We start from the raw sequence: 24000 nt of genomic DNA, 5'->3' as shown, positions 1-24000 counted from the left end.
GTGGAATGTGTACGAAAGGACATTACAAATGGAAGATCGGACAAATAATCATGCTGAAGCAGCTAACAGGAGACTACAGACAGAACTCGGAATGGAGCATCCTACTATTTGGAGATTTATTAAAGGACTGCAGAAGGTGTAAAGAAATCGCGATGCATTTTTTGAGCAGTTGATTGGGGGACATTCACCCCCTACTAAACTGAAGAAGTATATGAAGGCAGATGATAGAATTCGGCATATTGTTTACACTTTTTCCGAACGAGCCCCCACAGAATATTTGAGGGGAATTGCATACAATTTTAATTAAATTCCTTCATTACCTTTCAGACTTATGTTGAAAATGTATCCTTTGTAAATCGCTTATATTTAATTTTAAAAAGTTATGTTTTTAAATTGTAGCAGTTTTCTTTAAGATTCAAGCCAAGTATTTATTTATTAATCTTTAATGTTTCAATTAATGTTATATAACAAATAAATTACTTAGTTAAGTATCTAAAGTTTCTATTTCCTTTAAAATACAAAATAAAAAAAGTACTCTTAATATAATATACTTTAGTTTGATTTAACTTTTAAGATGGGTTCTAGGAAAACTCCCAGTGGGGAAATTACCATTGGGAATATTTCCCCAAGGAAAACAGCCAGTGTTAAGATTGCCATTTCAGAAAAATTGCCATTTATTAAGTAAAAAAAAGATACTTTCAAAATAAATCTGGGCAGATTATCTCAATCTCTATTTGTTTGTCTCTTTTAACCTTAGGATTAACTTACGGTATCCTCCTTTGATATATGCATCTTGATTAGCCTCTCCTGGCCAGGAAATTTCAAACAAAAACGTCGCATAAAATATATTGTGTGTGTGCGTGTGTAATGTATCTACATACATACATATGTATGCATATATATATATATATATATATATATATATATATATATATATATACATATTACATGCATATAGAAACGCATATAAGAATACATTTAACCATACATTCAAACACAGGAACATACATTTAATTATGTATGAAGATGCATTTACACAAATATGCACATTATATATATACACACACATATACTGGTTCGAACATACACATTATATATGTACATACATATACCGGTTAGAGTATACACATTATATATACACATACAAATATATACGGTTCTAAATAAACTTATTTATACATATATACATACAAGCAAAAAAATAATAATAATCATGAGCTGTAAATAAGGAATAACTTTATCGGTGACCTCTCCCGGTGTTGAGTTGTCCCGGTGTTCAGTTGTCCCGGTGTTGAGTTGTCCTGGCGTTGAGTCGGCGGTGTTGAGTTGGCGGTGTTAAGTTGGCGGTGTTGAGTAGTCCCGCACCCGGGAATATCAGATCATTTTTTGGTGGAAGGTAAGCTGAGAGTGGAGGATAGATGGAGAAAGAGGAAAGGGACAAAAGGTAGGGAGGTTCTTAGAGTGAACTCCTCGAATGAAAAGGAAAAGAAGGAGTACGAAAAGAAGCTGAAGGAGGAGTGGGAGGGAGTAAAGGATGGAGCAGAGATGGGTGTGGAGGAGGAATGGGGATGGTTCAAGGAGGGAGTCTTAAAGTGTGCAAGGATGGTGTGTGGAACAAGAAGGACAGGGGGAAATAGAAGAAAGGGTAGTGAATGGTGGGATGAGGAAACAAAGAAGGTTGTAGAAGAGAAGAAGCGAGCTTTCACAGATTGGTTACAAAAGAGAATGGGGGAGTCATATGAGACGTACAAAGAAAAGAAAAGAGAAGTAAAGCAAAAGGTAAAGGAGGCAAAGAGGAGAGCAGATGTGAAATGGGGTAGGAGCATGACAGAAAATTTTGAAAGTAATAAAAAGATGTTTAAGAAAGAAATTAAGAGAGGAAGAGGAGGCGAATCAAGTAGGGAAGAAGAGGTAAAAGGTACAGATGGAGAGATGATAATGGAAGAGATGGCAGTAAGGGGAAGATGGGCAGAATATTTTAGGGAGTTGCTAAATGTGAAGGAGGATAGGGAGGGAAAGATAGCTGCAGTGGGAAATGCGAAGAAAATGAGAGTGATGAGTGAGGAGAATGGAGGAGAAATAGGGAAGGATGAGGTGAAGGCAATTGTAAAGATGATGAAAGTAGGTAAGGCACCTGGTCTGGATGGATGCCATGCAGAATGTCTGAAAAAGGGAGGTTCAGTGATGGTGGACTGGTTGGTGAGGTTATTTAATGTTTGCTGGAGAGAGGGTAGAGTACCGGAGGACTGGAGAAGTGCCTGTATAGTTCCTCTTTACAAGGGAAAAGGGGACAAGTGTGAATATAGTAGTTTCAGAGGGATTAGCCTGTTAAGTGTAGTAGGGAAGGCTTATGGGAGGATCTTAATTGAGAGGATTAGGAGAGGAACAGAAGGAGTAATTGGTGAGGAACAGTGTGGTTTTAGGACAGGTAGAGGTTGTGTAGATCAGATCTTTGTGGTAAGACAGATATGTGAGAAAGCTATAGGAAAGGGGAAGGATGTTTTTTGGGCTTTTATGGATCTGGAAAAGGTTTATGATAGGGTAGACAGAAAGGCACTGTGGGAGGTTATGCAGATTTATGGGATAGGAGGAAAGCTTTTGGGAGCTGTCAAGAGTTTTTATGAGAGTAGTAGAGCTTGTGTCAGGATTAGAAATGGAGAGAGTGAGTGGTTTGAAGTAAAGGTGGGACTTCGTCAAGGATGCGTTATGTCGCCCTGGCTGTTCAACTTATACATGGATGGGGTGGTGCGAGAGGTGAATGCTAGGGTAGTGGGTCAGGGATTGGAGATGGTTAAAGAAAATGGAGAAAAGTGGGAGGTGAGCCAGCTGTTATTTGCGGACGACACTGCGCTTGTGGCAGGGTCAGAGGAGGGATTGAGGAAGCTGGTGGCAGAGTTTGGGAGAGTATGTGATAGAAGAAAGCTAAAGATAAATGTGGGTAAAAGTAAGGTGATGAGATGTACAAGGGGTGAAAGTGGCAGTAGACTGGAAGTGAACATTAAGGGAGAGCGACTGGAGGAAGTGGATAGTTTTAGATACTTGGGTGCAAGTGTAGCAGGAAAAAGGTGGAGTGAAGGTGGAGGTAGAATGTAGATTGAGAAAAGCGAGTAAATGCCTTGGTGGATTAAAGAGTGTAATGAGGAATAGACATTTGGGAATGGATGCGAAAAGGAGACTGTATGAAGGAGTGATTGTGCCAACAGCACTGTATGGGGCAGAAACGTGGAACATAAGAGAAGAAGAGAGAAGGAGTTTGAATGTGTTTGAGATGAGGTGTCTGAGAAGTATGGTGGGGGTTACTAGGCTGGATAGAGTGAGAAATGAGGAGGTGAGGAGGAGAACAGGGGTGAAAAAGGATTTGGGAGTTAGGGTTGATGAAAGAATATTAGGATGGTTTGGACACGGAAAGAATGAGTGAAGAAATACTAGTAAAAGAGGTATGGAAGGCAGATGTGGAGGGAGTGAACATGAGGGGACGTCCTAGGATGAGGTGGATGGATGGGGTGAAGGGGGCTTTGGGGAAGAGGGGAATGTCTGTTGAGGAAGGAAGGGAGAGGACGGAAGACAGAGGTGAGTGGAGAAGGGTTGTATATGGATGATGCTGTGATTGCATGAGGAGGAATGGGCGGGGGGGGGGGGGTGTTGGGTGGGGTAGTATGTGTGAGTAAATTTTGACGCAGCCCGAAGGGATTTCTCCCCGTCCTCTCCTTATATGCAAGGGGGGACGGAGAGGGGGGGGGGTCGCCGATTAAATGAAGCGGCCTTGCTGTGGATGTGCTGTGTCTTGCGACACTGCTTCTGACCCAGGGCAGTGGGCAGGGTGCAGGGATGACCCGTCATCCAGGAGGTGCTCAGATGAGAGGGAGGGTGGGAGGGATGTGGAGTGTATTTAGGGATGAAATGGGTGGGAGTGTTTTTATGCCTTTCCCTTTTTGGCTACCTCCCTTGGAAGGGGGAAAAAGCCTTGGTATATGTATGGTATATGTGTATCTATTATTATAATGATTTTTTCGCATCCTCCTTTATAATCCTTTGTGAATCGAGGCACATTGAGGTGATTATCTTGAGCACATCTTAGGCACTCACATGGGGAACAACTAAAATTTACATGAAGATTAAAACGTTCACAGGTTACGAACACATATATTTTTTCTCAAAATATGTGCACGCGTTTTTTTTCAAAGCAATATCTCTTCTGTCCTTAATATATAAAGACACATTTTCAAAATAGTATATTTCCTTTATTCTCAAAATATAATCGCACATTTTTTTCAGAATATGATATCTCTTCAAACACAGACAGCAATGAGGATGAGATGGTAATTAGTATAGAATATCAAGGAATACGTACTCTTCACTAAACTTGTACTGATTAACCTCCTTGACAGTTTCAACATGATTATACAGTTGAATATCAAATATATTTATTTTTCTGTTTATTTATTTTCCTCATACTATAATGGAGAATTATTTAATCTGATAATAAACAGGCTTGTTGATCCACAACCTTTGAGTACAAAGACAACCTCAGTGAATAAATATCCCTATTTGTATGATATACTCTGTATGACTATCAGCCTACAACAGCCAATGGTGGATGGCTCATTGTCATCAAAATAGACAAATGAATAACAAGTTATTAGAGAAGCTGATTAAAAAGATTAATATAAATTTACAGATGAATAAATGAAGAAATAAACAAACAAAAATTATATACACAAATAAATGTAGACATAAACAAATTAATAAATCAAATGAATCGATAACAAAAATAATGATTACAAAACATAACATTTGTAACAATATCAACAATAAATCGCAGGACATAAATCACAGAAATACCAGACTGTTTCCTTAAATGCTGAATATGAAAAATGAAAAAAACAAAAACAATGAAACGGTTTGAAGCAAAGCTCAAAGTTATGAAACATCGTGACATGGTAAGGAACCTTAAGGTACAAAAACAATACTTTACCACAATGCAATAAGTGGAATGGTCCACTAAATGACGCAGCGATGTATGTGAGAGAGAGAGAGAAAGAGAGAGAGAGAGAGAGAATTTGTGTGTACTTTCTTACGCATGTGCACATAAGTGTGTACATATGTTCACATATACGTGTGCACCAACTTGAGGAACCCGACACCTATTTATATGTTTAATTTACCATTTTGTTCACACTGTCCAATTCAAACAGTGATTGGTTTGTACTCGTTGTTCGACCTGGTTGTCAATTACTTATTTGCTGGTGGTGTGATTAACAACAACATATATCAATAAATAATTATATTTGGTATATATTCGCACTCATATTAACAATTGTTTTAACTGGGGCCTCACAAGATTTTTATGACTGCGGGTGGTGATTTAGACCTGTGTGTGTGCTTATGTCTTTTTTTTTTTTCTTCTTTCTCTTTCTATATTTTCATTTTTTCTGTCTCTCCCTTTCTTTCTCTCTCTTTTCCTTTCTGTATTTTCCTTTCTTTCTGTCCTTCCTTTTCTCTGTCTTCCCCTTTCTCTGTCCTTCCCTTTCTCTGTCCTTCCCTTTCTCTGTCCTTCCCTTTCTCTGTCCTTCCCTTTCTCTGTCCTTCCCTTTCTCTGTCCTTCCCTTTCTCTGTCCTTCCCTTTCTCTGTCTTCCCCTTTCTCTTTTACTTTCTCTTTGTCCCCTTTTTTTCTCTTCTTTTCTCTCTGCCTGCCTGTCTGTCTGTCTGTCTGTCTATATATCAGTCTATGCGCCTTTGTCTATCTGTGTCTAAATTTGACGTCTGTCTTTTTCTACCTGCTTAAGTCTGTCTACTTAAAAGACACAAAAAAGCATTAAGAATCTCCTTGCGTTAGGCCCTGTTCACATTACCAGTTTGAACCGGATGGAAACCACGGAGTTATTGCATAGTCAAGGGAGAACCGTGAATTTTTGTGTGAACGCTTCCATTAATTCATACTGTAATTGAAACCGCTAGTGTGAATAGCGCCTTATTAAAGACCACCAAGAGAGAGAGAGAACATCAGAAGAAAAGAGAGAACATAGGAATATAATAGTAAAGGAGACTACAAGAGACCATAAGGCCTACACTAGGCAGTTCCAAGTCCATCAACACCTTTCATCCCCATCCATGAAGTTATCTAACCTTCTTTTAAAACAACTAATAGTTTCAGGGCTCACTAATTACATGGTTACTAAGTCTATTCCAGTCCCTCATCACTGTTAGTAAACTAGTTCCTGCCTATCTCTCCTAAATCTAAATATGTCTAATTTAAATTAATATCTACAAATCCTCCTGTACTGTTTTGATACGATGACTGTGTCTGCATCATCCTTCTTGAGGTCAGGTATCGTATCTCTCTTCTCTTTTGTAAATACCGAGAGAAAACATCTTTTAAACGTCTCGTTCATTTTTTTTTCTCAATTGATCAAGATATCCGTGTCAGATTTAACTGAGCTTATTTTTTCCACTAGTCTGGTAATCTTAATTTTGTATTTCCACTTTGAGTGTGCTCTTCTATCCAGTCTTCCAATTGCACTATACCTACTCATAGTCCTAAGAAATATAGCTAGATAGCTAGACAGACAGACAGACAGACAGTCAGATAGGCAAAGACAGAAAGACAGACAGGCAGACAGGTAAGCAGGCAGGCAGGCAGACAGACAGACAGACAGACAGACAGATAGACAGACAGACAGCAGGCAGGCGGACAGGAAGACAGAGACAAGCAGGCAGACAGGCAGGCAGGCAGACATAGATATAGATAGATTTAGATATATAGTTAGATATAGATATAGATAGACAATCAGTCATGGAAATGAATTACGTTAGATATAACAATGCACTTCAGTTGTATGGTTCCCAACGTGATTCTCATAAACCAACATTCAGATATCAATATTTCAGAGTCGCCCGGATTTCACTAAAGGGCTCGTTATCGGTATGTGGGACCATTTGTGAATCTAGTTCTCACCCTTCAGGACCCCTCAGGACAGAAGGACCCCTCAGGACCGCAGGACACCCCAGGACCGCAGGACACCCCAGGACCGCAGGACCCCCCAGGACCGCAGGACACCCCAGGACCGCAGGACACCCCACGACCGCAGGACCCCTCAGGACCGCAGGACCTCCCAGGACCGCAGGACCCCCCAGGACCGCAGGACACCCCAGGACCGCAGGACCCCTCAGGACCGCAGGACCCCCCAGGACCGCAGGACCCCCCAGTACCGCAGGACCCCGCAGTACCGCAGGACCCCTCACGACCGCAGGACCCCTCACGACCGCAGGACCCCTCAGGACCGCAGGACCCCCCAGGACCGCAGGACCCCTCAGGACCGCAGGACCCCTCAGGACCGCAGGACCCCTCAGGACCGCAGGACCCCTCAGGACCGCAGGACCCCTCAGGACCGCAGGACCCCTCAGGACCGCAGGACCCCTCAGGACCGCAGGACCCCTCAGGACCGCAGGACCCTCAGGACCGCAGGACCCCTCAGGACCGCAGGACCCCTCAGGACCGCAGGACCCCTCAGGACCGCAGGACCCCTCAGGACCGCAGGACCCCTCAGGACCGCAGGACCCCTCAGGACCGCAGGACCCCTCAGGACCGCAGGACCCCTCAGGACCGCAGGACCCCTCAGGACCGCAGGACCCCTCAGGACCGCAGGACCCCTCAGGACCGCAGGACCCCTCAGGACCGCAGGACCCCTCAGGACCGCAGGACCCCTCAGGACCGCAGGACCCCTCAGGACCGCAGGACCCCTCAGGACCGCAGGACCCCTCAGGACCGCAGGACCCCTCAGGACCGCAGGACCCCTCAGGACCGCAGGACCCCTCAGGACCGCAGGACCCCTCAGGACCGCAGGACCCCTCAGGACCGCAGGACCCCTCAGGACCGCAGGACCCCTCAGGACCGCAGGACCCCTCAGGACCGCAGGACCCCTCAGGACCGCAGGACCCCTCAGGACCGCAGGACCCCTCAGGACCGCAGGACCCCTCAGGACCGCAGGACCCCTCAGGACCGCAGGACCCCTCAGGACCGCAGGACCCCTCAGGACCGCAGGACCCCTCAGGACCGCAGGACCCCTCAGGACCGCAGGACCCCTCAGGACCGCAGGACCCCTCAGGACCGCAGGACCCCTCAGGACCGCAGGACCCCTCAGGACCGCAGGACCCCTCAGGACCGCAGGACCCCTCAGGACCGCAGGACCCCTCAGGACCGCAGGACCCCTCAGGACCGCAGGACCCCTCAGGACCGCAGGACCCCTCAGGACCGCAGGACCCCTCAGGACCGCAGGACCCCCAGGACCGCAGGACCCCCAGGACCGCAGGACCCCCCAGGACCGCAGGACCCCTCACGACCGCAGGACCCCTCAGGACCGCAGGACCTGAGGGCTCAGGACCGCAGGACCCCTCAGGACCTCAGGACCTCAGGACCGCAGGACCCCTCAGGACCGCAGGACCCCTCAGGACCGCAGGACCCCTCAGGACCGCAGGACCCCTCAGGACCGCAGGACCGCAGGACCCCTCAGGACCGCAGGACCCCCCCAGTACCGCAGGACCCCCAGGACCGCAGGACCCCTCAGGACCGCAGGACACCCCAGGACCACCCCTCAGGATGACACTTCAGGACCACCCTTCAGAATGACCCTTCAGGATGACCCTTCTGGATGACCCTTCAGGACGACTCTTCAGGACGACACTTCAGGATAACCCTTCAGGAAGACACTTTAGTATGACCCTTCAGGACGACCCTTCAGGATGACCCTTCAGAATGACCCTTCAGGACTACCCTTCAGCACCCTTCAGGATGACCCTTCAGGACCACCCTTTAGGATGACCCTTCAAGACGACCCTTCAGGATGACCCTTCAGAACGACCCTTCAGGATGACCCCTCAGGACGTCCCTTCAGGCCGACCCTTCAGGATGACCTTTCAGGATGACCCTTCAGGATGACCTTTCAGGATAACCCTTCAGGATGACTTTTCAGGATGACCCTTCATGATGACCCTTCAGGACGACACTTCAGGATGACCCTTCATGATGACCCTTCAGGACGACCCTTCAGGATGACCCTTCAGGATGACCCTTCAGGACGAGCCTTCAGGATGACTCTTCAGGAAGACCTTTCAGGACAAAGCTTCCGGATGACCCTTCAGGACGACCTTTCAGGATGACCCTTCAGGACGACCTTTCAGGATGACACTTCAGGATGACCCTTCAGGACGACCTATCAGGATGACCCTTCAGGACGAACTTTCTGGATGACCCTTCAGGATGACCCTTCCCCTTTCAGGATGATCCTTCAGGACGACCTTTCAGGATGACCCTTCAGGACGACCCTTCAGGAATACCCTTCAGGACGAACCTTCAGGAATACCCTTCAGGACGAACCTTCAGGACGAGTCTTCAGGATGTCCCTTCAGGATGACCCTTCAGGATGACCCTTCAGAACTACCCTTCAGAATGACCGTTGAAGACGACCCTTCAGGATGACCCTTCAGGACAACCATTCAGGACGACCCTTGACCCTTCAGGACGAACATTGGGGACGACCCTTCAGGATGACTACCCTTCAGGATGACCTTTCAGGAAAACCCTTCTGGACGACACTTCAGGACGACCCTTCAGGACGACCCATCAGGATGACCCTTCAGGACGACCCTTCAAGATGATTCTTGAGGACGCCCCTTCAGGATGACCCTTCAGAACCTTTCAGGACGACCCTAAGGGACGGCCCTTCAGGATGACCCTTCAGGACGACCCTTCAAGACGAATCTTCAGAATGACCCTTCAGGACGAGCCTTCAGGATGACCTTTCACGATGACCCTTCGGGACGATCCTTCAGGATGACCTTTCAGGATGACCCTTCAGGATGACCTTTCAGGATGACCCTTCAGAACGACACTTCAGGATGACCCTTCAGGATGACCCTTCAGGATCACCCTTCAGGACGACCCTTCAGGATGACCCTTCAGGACGACCCTTCAGAAAGACCCTTCAGGACGACCTTTAAGGACGACCCTTCTGGAAGACCCTTCAGGACGACCTTTCAGGATAACCCTTCAGGACGACCTTTCAGGATGACCCTTCAGGACGACCTTTCTGGATGACCCTTCAGGACGACCCTTCAGGAATACCCTTCAGGACGACCCTTCAGGAATACCCTTCAGGACGAACCTTCAGGAATACCCTTCAGGACGAACATTCAGGACGAGCCTTCAGGATGACCTTTCACGATGACCCTTCGGGACGATCCTTCAGGATGACCTTACAAGACGACCCTTCAGGATGACCCTTTAGGACAACCCTTCAGGACAACCCTTCAGGACGACCCTTGACCCTTCAGGACGACCCTTCAGGACGAACATTGGGGACTACCCTTCAGGATGACCCTTCAGGACTACCCTTCAGGATGACTCTTCAGAATGACCTTTCAGGAAGACCCTTCTGGACGACCCTTCAGGACGACCCTTCAGAATGACCCTTCAGGACGACCCTTCAGGATGATTCTTCAGGACGCCCCTTCAGGATGACCCTTCAGAACCTTTCAGGGCGACCCTAAGGGATGGCCCTTCAGGATGACCCTTCAGGACGACCCGTCAAGATGAACCTTGAGAATGACCGTTCAGGACGAGCCTTCAGGATGACCTTTCACGATGACCCTTCTGGACGATCTTTCAGGATGACCCTTCAGAAAGTCCCTTCAGGATGACCCTTCAGGACGACCCTTCAGGATTATCCTTCAGGACGACCCTTCAGGATTATCCTTCAGGACGACTCTTCAGGATGACCCTTCAGGACGAATCTTCAGGATGACCCTTCAGGATGACCCTTGAGGATGACCTTTCAGGATGACCCTTAAGGACCACCTTTCAGAATTACCCTTCTGGACGACCCTTCAAGATGACCCTTCAGGACCACCCTTCAAGATCACCATTCAGGACGACTCTTCTGGACGACCCTTCAGGATGACCCTTCAGGACGACCCTCCAGGACGACCCTTCAGGATGACCCTTCAGGACGACCCATCAGGACCACCCTTCACATTGAACCTTCAGGAAGACCCTTTAGGATGACCCTTCAGGACGACCCATCAGGATGACCCTTCAGAACGACCCTTCAGGATAACCCTTAGGATGGTCCTTCAGTATGGCCCTTCAGGATGACCCTTTAGAATGACCCTTCAGGACGAACCTACAGGATGACTCTTCAGGACCACCCTTCAGGATGACCTTTCAGGACGACCCTTCAGGATAACCCTTCATGACGACACCTCAGGATGACCCTTGAGGACTACCCTTGAAGACGAACCTTCAAGATGACCTTTCAGGACGACCCTTCAAGACGACCCTTTACGACGACCCTTCAGGACGATCCTTTAGGACGACCCTTTAGGATGACCCTTCAGGACAAGCTTTCAGGACGACCCTTCAGGACGACTCTTCAGGATGACCCTTCAGGATGACCATTCAGGACGACCTTTCAGGATGACCCTTCAGGACGACTCTTCAGGATGACCCCTAAGGACGACCCTTCAGGAATACCCTTCAGGATGTCCTTTCAGGACGACCCTTCAGGATGACCCTTCAGGACGACCTTTCAGGACAACCCTTCAGAATGACCCTTCAGGATCACCCTTCAGGACGACCCTTTAAGATGACCCTTCAGGATGACCCTTCAGGAATACCCTTCAGGACGACCCTTCAGGATAACCATTCAGTAGTACCCTTCAGGACGACCCTTCAGGAATAGACATCGGGATTACCCTTCAGGATGACCCTTCAGGACGACTCTTCAGGAAGTCCCTTCAGGACGACCCCTTATGAGGACCCTTCAAGATGACTCTTTAGGATGACCTTTCAAGACGACCTTTCAGGATTAGCCTTCAGGACGACCCTTCAGGATGGCCTTTCGGGATGACCCTTCAGGATGACCTTTCAGGACGACCCTTCTGGACGACCCTTCAGGACGACCTTTCAGGATGACCCATCAGGACGACTCTTCAGGATGACCATTAAGGACGACCCTTCAGGAATACCCTTCAGGATGACCTTTCAGGACGATCCTTCAGGATGACCCTTTAGGACAACCCTTCAGAATGACCCTTCAGGATCACCCTTCAGGACGACCCTTTAAGATGACCCTTCAGGACGAACCTTCAAGAATACCCTTCAGGATGACCATTCAGTAGTACTCTTCAGGACGACCCTTCAGGATGACCCTTTAGGACGACCCTTCAGGACGACCCTTCAGGATGACCCTTCAGGACGACTCTTCAGGACGACCCTTCAAGATGAACCTTTAGGATGACCCTTCAGGATGACCCTTCAGGACGACCTTTCAGGACGACCCTTCAGGATGACCCTTCTGGATGATCCTTTAGGACGACCCTTCAGGATGACCCTTCAGGACCGTTCAGGACGACCCTTTAGGATGACCTTTCAGGACAACCCTTCAGGATGACCATTCAGGACGACCCTTCAGAATGACCCTTCAGGACGACCCTTTAGGATGACCCTTCAGGACGATCCTTCCGGATGACCATTCAGGACGACCCTTCAGAATGACCCTTCAGGACGACCCTTTAGGATGACCCTTCAGGACGACCCTTTAGGATGACCCTTCAGTGTTAGCGTCTAGACCTCCTAGAAGACGTAATCTACCACCAAAATCTCCTAGACATTCATCTACCACCTCTGCTTATACTATCAGCACTGCACATATGCATTGGTGCCTACAGCAGTAGCTGGTAGTCGACCTGACGTCTTCACGCACCTGGTCATCCCAGGTCAGGTCGACTATTGTCTGAGGACAGGACCTCACCGCAAGCTGGACGCCTCACCAACCCTAAAGGATTGCCACCAAGCCAAGCAGTTACCATTGGATACTAATTATATATTCCTACGGGACATGTCTATCCTGTCCAATCTCGGACAACTGTATGTCATTGTAGATATGTATATACAAATTGTAAAATATGTAAACCCTATCCTGATCTCTAACATTTGCTAAAACTGCATCTTGTAAATAAATATTATCTCGTCGGCAACCTAGCCACGAGCCCTGTATATAAACACCTCCTGTCACTAAATAAAGAGGAAGACCACAGAGAGAGACAAAGCTACGTTGTTCCGCTGAATTTCATTCTCCGCTGCTTTATATTCTAAAGCCTCCGAAACACCGCTCAACTACGACCACGTACTACCACAACCATATGTTGATAGAACCTCCAACATATTCTGGCGGAAGCGGTGGGATCCAACAATATTCTGGCGGCAGCACGGGATACAACATATCTGGAAGCAGCAAGCCCATCAACTCAAAAACTTCGCTGTGAGCACTACCCAGCGAAGCGGACAACAGCTCAAGCCATCTCTCTCGCTGTGTGAGCCAGCCAACGCACAGGACAAGTCATCCCAGTGACCCACTACCCAGCGAAGCGGACAACAGCTCAAGCCATCTCTCTCGCTGTGTGAGCAAACCCAACCCACAAGACAAATCATCCCAGCGACCCACCCCAGCAGCCGGCAACGAGACAAAGCCCATCTCCCTCGCTGTGACCCAGCTCAACAACATCTGTCAAAGGAAGTATATCTCTCACGTCCAGAAGTCGGGCCGACACCTTTCAAAAACTGAACAAATTCCACACACGAACTTACCTATTTGTCACCCTTCTCATTCTTTTCAATATTTCCAGATCTGCACCATCGCACCAAACTCTATCGAATCATTCAACTTCCACCTCTTGTGAACCCTCCACCATCGCATCATACCCGTCAGCACTGTAAGTAGATGCTTGTACTTTTATTGGGGCTAGGTGTAGCTCTCAATTGTTGTGTGAGTTTAAGTGAAGGCTATCCAGTGATTTTTTTTAAATGTTTTTTGCAAAGCCTTAATTTTTTTCGGTGATTTTTTTTTTCTTTTTGTACGAAAGTGTGCATGACCCATTCATAGTCCAACGTTTCACACCATTACAACACTCGTTCCAAAATGGCAACACAAAACGAAAGTAACACACAGTCCTCGCCGAATCAAAACACAGACCCAACCGTCGCTCAACCACACATGCAACGTTCTGCAACAAACCTACTAACACTCCTTCAACATGACAACACTCTTCCGAAGTTCAACGGGACAAACATCGCCATCCACACTCTCTTAGATGACGTCCGTTCGGAAATACAGCGCACACAGGTGCACGACGACATGACAAAAATCGCGGTCCTTAAAAGTCGCATCGATTTCAACGACACCCTTGCAAGCGACATCATCCAATCCGACGCGTTCCAAAAGCCACAGACTTTCCAAAATTTCATTGATGAGTTCAAGAAATCTTTCGCCCCATATGAACAGTTAGGCTCCCTCTCTCCCTTCTACACACTCGGAACAAACTTTAACACACACCCTTATCTCACAAAAGAAAGAGCAGTCAGGGAGGCGAGTCAGTTCAAGGAAGAACTAAAAGACGCACTCACTTCTTCACCTTGGGTTACAAATAACACAATCAGCCTAGATCACGCACTCTCATTATTTGGCTACATAAAACTGATCTCGCGCCTTCACCCAGAAACACTAAAGAAAATAGAGAACATTCCTTTTGATCCAAACACAACACTCGTTGACTTCTCTAGAAAATTTTCGGACACATCAGCGACAAAAACACAAATTCAACAACAACAAATTCCCCTTACACACACACTCACACACCCACCCTCTCCCACAGTAGCAAAAATATCACAAGAACATTACACTAGAGGTAGACCCATATCACACGAACATCACACTAGAGGTAGACAAACATCACGCACAAGATCACGACAGCGTTCACAATCTAGGAAACCATTTGTTTGCAAAATCTGCAACATAGTGGGACATAGCACAAACAGGTGTTATTACAGACAACCAACTAGCTACTGCTCATATCACGGACCAGCTTTTCACGACACAACACAATGTCGCGTCTTGAAATCACAAACCTACACGTCATACGCGTCTCCCCAACAACCGACTAGCGACAACACAAACAAACAAAACACGGTATGACTATCGTCTCACGGTGAACAAAACACACGACCTCACGAGACAGAATCAAACCCCCCACTACCGATTCTCACGATGGCTGACTCTCGATCATCCCCGTCTGCCATGACATTTCGGGCCACGGTCAACAACCTTCCACAACTACTCTTTCTGGACACAGGATCCCCAGTTAATCTAATGTCAAAGGTTTCTTTCGACCAATTTCGGTTCAGACACCGTAGAGTAACAGTTATAGAGCCAACGAATATCACATTACAAAATGTAGACGGAGTTCCCTTTCCCATCTTAGGAAAAACCGAACTAGACATCTCCCTGCATGCCAACTGTCCTCCCATTACAACGACAGTATACATAGCGGACGTAGTGTTTCCCGCAGATATTCTTATAGGTTTGACATGGATGCAAAGAAATCGCATCATCATCTATCCTGCTCAAAACGGCATTGGTTTCAACAATCACTTCATAACGGCTCTAAAGACAGCTAACACGCATGCACACACAGAAAACACGCGCGTCAAACACTTGCATATGATCGAGCAACAGCATGCAACATCATCAACAACAACAACTGAACAAAACAGTGACGAAACAGAAAAGGTGACACTTGTAACAGACACGCACACTGGTGTAACAGACACGCCCAACCCATCCGCTCACCCCCGTAGCTCACAACACAAACGAAATAGACGCACACTGTCAGCGCGTATGTCAAAGTCAACTCGCGACCACAAGAAACACGATGTTTTCACTAACATCCAGGAAATATCACCACAATACACTACCGTCTCACAGATCTCTCTCACGAACTCTCACGCGGTTGTAATCACTGACAAAACACTATCCACGCGAGTACACAAAACTCAAAGTGCGTATCTTCAAAGCTCCCGACTCAGATGTTCTTTGCATCACAGACACTTGCCGTGTATCTGGTGTATCTCTCTTATCCGCCCTATCCCACACATCGAGCAAAGGACACACAACAATCATAGTTGCAAATAATACCAATGCCCCTCTTCAGATGAACAAAGGAACAAACATTTGTGATTTTACAGTGTATCCCGCCCCAGTACACGTAATCGAGCATGACAACTCACAACACGTATGCGCCATCAACAACGGAGAACACAACACACAGGAAACCATCAAAGCACCACACATTAACGGTGTAGATTTCCTGAAGCACGAGAAGATCTCCTAACACTCTTGAACACGTACAGGCACGGAATTGCACTCCCAGGCGAACCATTAGGTCTCACAGACATCATACAACATCATATACCACTTCAACCAAATGCAAAACCACGGTACATACCCGCTTACCGTCTTCCTCACAGTAAAAGAAACATTGTCGACAGCATAATTGCAGACATGCTCGACCAAGGCATCATTGAACACAGCCTATCTCACTGGAATTTTCCTCTCTTTGTCGTTCCAAAACACGACGGCTCCTTTCGCCCTGTTGTTGATTTCCGTGAGCTAAATAAACTCACCATTCCCGAAAGGCATCCTATTCCTCATCTTCAAGACACAATCTACTCCATAGGCGAACACAACACGGTCTTCTCTACTCTCGACCTTATGTCAGGGTATTTCCAAATACCTCTAGATGACGAATCAAAACCTCTGACAGCCTTCAGTACCAATACGGGCCATTACCACTTCAAAAGGTTGGCCATGGGACTCGTCTCTGCTCCCTCTGTTTTCACAAGACTTATGTTCAAGGTCTTAGAAGGTTTGATAGGAAAGACTGTCTTCATATACCTTGACGACATTATCATTGCATCACGGTCACTCACGGAACACCTTAACACACTTCAAACTGTCTTCTCAAGATTAGCCGCGGCAGGCCTAAAACTTAAACTCAAAAAGTGCTCCTTCCTCAAAAAGGAAATAAGGTTCCTAGGACACGTCATAAACTCACATGGTGTCATTACTTCTCAAGACAAGGTTAAGGCTGTTCTAGATTTTCCAACACCTAACTCTACAGAACACGTGAAATCATTTCTAGGACTCTCAGGTTTTTACAGACGTTTTATCGAAGGCTATGCACACATGGCAGCTCCTTTAACAGCCCTCCTCAAGAAAGATACTCCTTTTAACTGGACGTCTGAACACAACACCGCTTTCCACAAGCTCAAACAAGCACTCACAACAGCCCCGGTTCTGGCATTCCCAAACTTCTCTAAACTCTTCACACTATGTACAGATGCTTCATACAAAGGCCTTGGCGCAGTACTAATGCAACAACACGACTCCAAACTTAGACCTATAGCATACGCCAGTCGCGCATTAAACAAGCACGAACAAAACTGTTCTGTCACTGAAATTGAAGCGCTCGCAATCATATATGCACTCAAACATTTTAAAGACATCATTCTAGGATACGAAATACATGTTCACACAGATCATCAACCCATTTTACACCTATTCAAAGGCAAGAACCTAACTGGGAAACTAGCCAGATGGTTCCTCACTATCCAAGATTTTATGCCTACATTCCACTACGTCCAGGGCCATGCAAACTATGTCGCCGACGCCCTTAGTAGAAACGTAGCAACAATACGTCAAGCATCAGAGCCACTTGACATTACGCGAGAACGCATCATTGCCGCTCAAGCGACAGACCCCCTATGGAAAAGAATCATACACTATCTAAATTCAGGTGACACTACAAACACAGACGATTTTCCTCCCAACATATACAACTACTCTCTCACAGACCAGGTTCTCTACCACACAACACTGCTCACAAACAAATGCGAACCAAACCGCATGGTTACACAATTAGTAGTTCCCACAAGTCTTGTTCCAGAAGTTCTCAAAATACTACATGATTCTCCATTAGCAGGACATTGCGGGAAGGACAAGTGCCTCTCGCAAGCTAGGTTAAAGTACTTTTGGCCCACCATGCGTAAAGACATACACACATACATAGACGCATGCCACTCATGCATAACTCATAAAGGTCACATTAGCGGTCAAGTACCAATACACAATTACCCAACACCTTCCAGACCCTTTGAAACCATTGCCATTGACTTACTCAAACTTCCAATCACTCTCAATGGAAACCAGTACCTTTTCGTATGCATCGATCATTTCTCTCGGTTCTGCATCCTCTCTCCTTTAGCGGACAAGACAGCAAAAAGTGTAGCTCAGACAATTATCAATAACGTCATCTGCCCATACACCACACCGAAAACACTAATTTCAGACAACGGCACGGAATTTAATAACGAAATCCTCACAATTATCTGCCATCAGTTCAACATTACAAAGTGTAACACCACACCATACCACCCCAGCTCAAATGGACTCGTTGAACGTCAAAATCGGAAGATACTCAATATTCTCAGACACCTTCGCATCTTGGGACGAACACATACCCATGATACAGCGCAATCAAGAGATCAATCTCAGAATCACCCCATTTTGTTTTGTTTGGATCTGATAAGAAAATGCCATACGACCTACTCACTTCATTTGTATGATTTCAACGACTTTGTTAAAGTAACTCTCAATAACTTCAACACTCTTTTCAAGAGAATACATGAGTCACTGACTCTCTCAAAAGCAGATATGCTTAGGTTGAAGAACGCTCACTCCAGAGATTGCAATGTTTCTGTAGGTGACATAATATACAACACCAACCACCAACCCACATCAAAACTTGCACCCAAATTCCATGGTCCATTTCGGGTCACCGACATACTTCCGCACATTAAGATCAAAGCTCCCCACTTACGCGAACTCACAGAGGCTATCCTACATTTAGATCATATAAAACTAGTTCCTAGAGGTCTCGACATGGATGACATTCCATCCCCGCCCATACTACAACCAACACACACGACCGAGACTCTAGACACAAACACCTCTACCACTCCACCGATCCCGACACCTCGCTATAGCCTCAGAAATAGAATTGTATAAGTTTCTTTAGCCCCAACAAAATCCAAGCATCTATTTCCAAAACCAATATTTATCATTCATCTTATCATGCCATAACCAAGTATCTCCTTTCTATCTGTGCAGATCACCTTTGCCACTCAGGGAAGGTCAACCCCTTCACCTAGGCACACCCCCTTTTCTTCTATCTCCTTAACAGTTCGTGCACCAAGCCTATGTGGATCTCAAGCTCAAGGTGTCGCGAGGACGGACACTGGTAGCGTATGCCGAGCAACTGTTAGCTTCTAGACCTCCTGGAAGACGTAATCTACCACCAAAATCTCCTAGACATTCATCTACCACCTCTGCTTATACTATCAGCACTGCACATATGCATTGGTGCCTACAGCAGTAGCTGGTAGTCGACCTGACGTCTTCACGCACCTGGTCATCCCAGGTCAGGTCGACTATTGTCTGAGGACAGGACCTCACCGCAAGCTGGACGCCTCACCAACCCTAAAGGATTGCCACCAAGCCAAGCAGTTACCATTGGATACTAATTATATATTCCTACGGGACATGTCTATCCTGTCCAATCTCGGACAACTGTATGTTATTGTAGATATGTATATACAAATTGCAAAATATGTAAACCCTATCCTGATCTCTAACATTTGCTAAAACTGCATCTTGTAAATAAATATTATCTCGTCGGCAACCTAGCCACGAGCCCTGTATATAAACACCTCCTGTCACTAAATAAAGAGGAAGAAGACCACAGAGAGAGACAAAGCTACGTTGTTCCGCTGAATTTCATTCTCCGCTGCTTTTATTCTAAAGCCTCCGAAACACCGCTCAACTACGACCACGTACTACCACAACCATATGTTGATAGAACCTCCAACATATTCTGGCGGAAGCGGTGGGATCCAACATCAGGACGACCCTTTAGGATGACCCTACTGGACGACCCTTCAGGATGACTCTTTACCCTTAAGGGTGACCCTTCAGGACGACCCTTCAGGATGACCCTTCATTGCGATCCTTCAGGATGACCCTTCAGGACGACTCTTCAGGATAACCTTTCAGGAAGACCCTTCTGGACGACCCTTCAGGATGACCCTTTAGGATGAGCCTTCAGGACGACCCTTCAGGATGACCTTTCAGGATGACCCTTGAGGATGACCCTTCAGGATGGCTCTTCAGGACGACCCTTCAGGATAATCCTTTAGGACGACTCTTCAGGAAGACCATTCTGGACGACCCTTCAGGACGACCCTTCAGAATGACCCTTTAGGATGACCCTTTTAGGACGACTCCAGAGGACTACCCTTCAGGATGATCCTTTAAGACGACCCTTCAGGATGACCCCTCAGGTCCTTTCAAGACGACCCTTCAAGACGAATCTTCAGGACGACCCTTCAGGATGACCTTTCAGGATGACCATTCATGACCCTTCAAGACGACCCTTAAGGATGACCCTTCAGGACGACCCTTCAGAATGACCCCTCAGGATGACCTTTCAGGACCACCCTTCAGGACGACCCTTCAGGATGACCCATCTAGTGCGACACTTTAGGATGACCTATCTGGACGACCCTTCAGACTGACCCTTCAGGATGACCTTTCAGGACCACCCTTCAGGACGACTCTTCAGGATTACCTTTCAGGACGACCCTTCAGGATGACCCTACAGGACGACCTTCAGGATGACCCTTCAGAATGACCCTTTAGGATCTTTCAGGACGACCATTAAGGATGACGCTTCAAGATGACCTTCCAGGACGACCTCTCAGGATGACCCTCCAGGACGACTCTACAGGAAAACCCCTAAGGACGACCCTTCAGGAATACCCTTTAAGATGACCTTTCAGGACGACCCTTCAGGATGACCCTTCAGGACGACCTTTCAGGACAACCCTTCAGAATGACTCTTCAGAATGACCCTTCAGGACGACCCTTCAGGATGAGCCTTCAGGATGACCCTTCAGGAATATCCCTCAGGACGACCCTTCAGGATGACTATTCAGTAGTACCCTTCAGGACCACCCTTCAGGACGACCCTTCAGGATGACCCTTCAGGATTTCCCTTCAGGATGACCCTTCAGAATGACTCTTCATGACGACCCTTCATGAGGACCCTTTAGGATGACCCTTCAGAACGACCCTTCAGGATGGCCTTTCGGGATGACCCTTCAGGATGACCTTTCAGGACGACCCTTCTGGACAACCTTTCAGGATGACCCTTCAGGACGACTCTTCAGGATGACCCCTAAGGGCGACCCTTAAGGAATACCCTTTAGGATGACCCTTCAGGACGACCCTTCAGGATGACCCTTCAAGACGACCCTTCAAGATGACCCTTTAGGACGACCTTTCAGGACAACCCTTCAGAATGACCCTTCAGGATCACCCTTCAGGACGACCCTTTAGGTGAACCTTCAGGATGACCCTTCAGGACGAACCTTCAGGAATACCCTTCAGAACGAACCTTTAGGAATACCCTTCAGAACGACCCTTCAGGATGACCATTCAGTAGTACCCTTCAGGACCATATTTCAGGATGACCCTTCAGGATGACCATTGAGGACGACCCTTCAGGATGACCCTTCAGGATTACCCTTCAGGATGACCCTTCATGACGACTCCTAAGGAAGACCCTTCAAGACGACCCTTCAGGACGACCCTTCAAGATGACCCTTTAGGATGACCCTTCAGGACGACCTTTCAGGATAACCCTTTGGGATGATCCCTTAGGATGACCCTTGAGGACCTTTCAGGACGACCATTCAAGACGAATCTTCAGCATGACCCTTCAGGACGACCCTTCAGGAAACCTTTCAGGATGACCCTTCAGGATGACCCTTCAGGACGACCCTTCAGGATGACCCTTCAGGACGACCCTTCAGGATGACCCTTCAGGACGACCCTTCAGGATGACCCTTCAGGACGACCCTTCAGGATGACCCTTCAGGACGACCCTTCAGGACAACCCTTCAGGATGACCCTTCAGGATGACCCTTCAGGACGAGCCTTTAGGATGACCCTTCTGGACGACCCTTCACCCTTCAGGGTGACTCTTCAGGACGACCATGCAGAATGACCCTTCAGGACGACCCTTCAGGATTACCCTTCAGGGCGATCCTTCAGGATGACCCTTCAGAACGACCCTTCAGGATGACCCTTCAGGACGACTCTTCAGGATAACCTTTCAGGAAGACCCTTCTGGACGACCCTTCAGGATGACCCTTCAGGAGGACCCTTCAGGACGACCTTTCAGGAAGACCCTTCAGGACGACCCTTCAGGATGACCCTTCAGGATGACCCTTCAGGATGACCCTACAGGACGATCCTTCGGGATGACCCTTCAGGATGACACTTCAGGACGACCCTTCAGGATGACCTTTCAGGATGATCCTTCAGGACAACCCTTCAGGATGACTCTTCAGGACGACCTTTCAGGATGACCCTTCAGGATGACGCTTTAGGACGACTCTTTAGGAAGACCATTCTGGACGACCCTTCAGGACGACCCTTCAGGATGACCCTTCAGGATGACCCTTTCAGGACGACCCTTCAGGATGACCCCTGAGGACTACCCTTCAGGATGACCCTTTAGGACGACCCTTCAAGATGATCCTTTAGGACGACCCTTCAAGATGATCCTTTAGGACGACCCTTCAGGATGACCCTTCAGGACCTTTCAGGACGACCCTTCAAGACGAATCTTCAGGACAACCCTTCAGGATGACCCTTCAGGACGACCTTTTAGGACGACCCTTAAGGATGACCCTTCAGGATGACCTTTCAGGACCACCCTTCAGGATGACCCTTCAGGACGACCCTTCAGGATGACCCATCTGGACGACCCTTCAGGATGACCCATCTGGACGACCCTTCAGGATGACTCTTCAGAATGACCCTTCAGGATGACCTTTCAGGACCACCCTTCAGGATGACCCTTCAGGACGACCCTTCAGGATGACCCATCTGGACGACCCTTCAGGATGACCCTTGACCCTTCAGGATGAACCTTCAGGGTCTTCTGCAGTTTCAACTGGCAGTTGCAACTGTTCAGTTATAACTGTCAGTTGAAACTACACGTGTGTGGGTATCTCAGTGATACTGAAATACCCACACACGTGCAGTTTAAACTGAGTTATAACTGAACAGTTATAACTGTCAGTTGAAACTGCACATGTGTGGGTATCTCAACGATACAGATATATCCACACACGTGCAGTTTAAACTGACAGTTACAACTGTTCAATTATAACTGTCAGTTGAATCTGCACATAAGTGGGTGTCTCAGTGATACTGATATACCCACACACGTGCAGTTTCAACTGACAGTTATAACTGAACAGTTATAACTGTCAGTTTAAACTGCACGTGTGTGGCCGGCCTAACTCTCACTTCTCCGTTTGAGAGTCTCCTTCGTCTGTGTCCTCTTCCTCGTTCCTTTAACCCCTTCCCTCAATTCCTTTTCTTCTTCTTCCTTACTCTCTCCGTTCCACTTCCTCCTCATCGAAATCCCTCTCCTCTATTTTCATTCCATTACGTGCTCTTTATCATCAATTCGCACGCAGCCTCTCCTGTCTGTTTATTCTTTCTATTCTTTCCCTATCAAATAATTTATCCTATTACTTCCATATATAGAAAGGAGAGAGATAGAGAAAACGAGACAGGAGAGAGAGAAAATAAAAGAAAATGAGAGAGAATAGACAGAGAATGAGAGAGAGAGAGAGAGAGAGAGAGAGAGAGAGAGAGAGAGAGAGAGAGAGAGAGAGAGAGAGAGAGAGAGAGAGAGAGAGAGAGAGAGAGAGAGAGAGAGAGAGAGAGAGAGAGAGAGAGAGAGAGAGAGAGAGAGAAAGAGAGAGAGAGAAAGAGAGAACAGAGACAAATCCTATCCACAAGCTCACTTAGAACTACCGTATCACAAACCAAAGACACCTTGGGCAATCTAGACGAGTTACATCTATTTCCTGTAAAAGGATATACCTCGGCCAATACAGTCTTCTGCACTTAATTCTAGAACGTTCTTCTAACTGCGGCGTCGCTGTCTCAGCTCTCGACAAAAACTCAACT

Source organism: Oratosquilla oratoria, chromosome 12, assembly GCF_046742065.1.
Source record: "Oratosquilla oratoria isolate Oo_2021 chromosome 12, ASM4674206v1, whole genome shotgun sequence".
Taxonomy (NCBI): Eukaryota; Metazoa; Arthropoda; class Malacostraca; order Stomatopoda; family Squillidae; genus Oratosquilla; species Oratosquilla oratoria.
Note: the sequence above shows the minus strand (reverse complement) of the source record.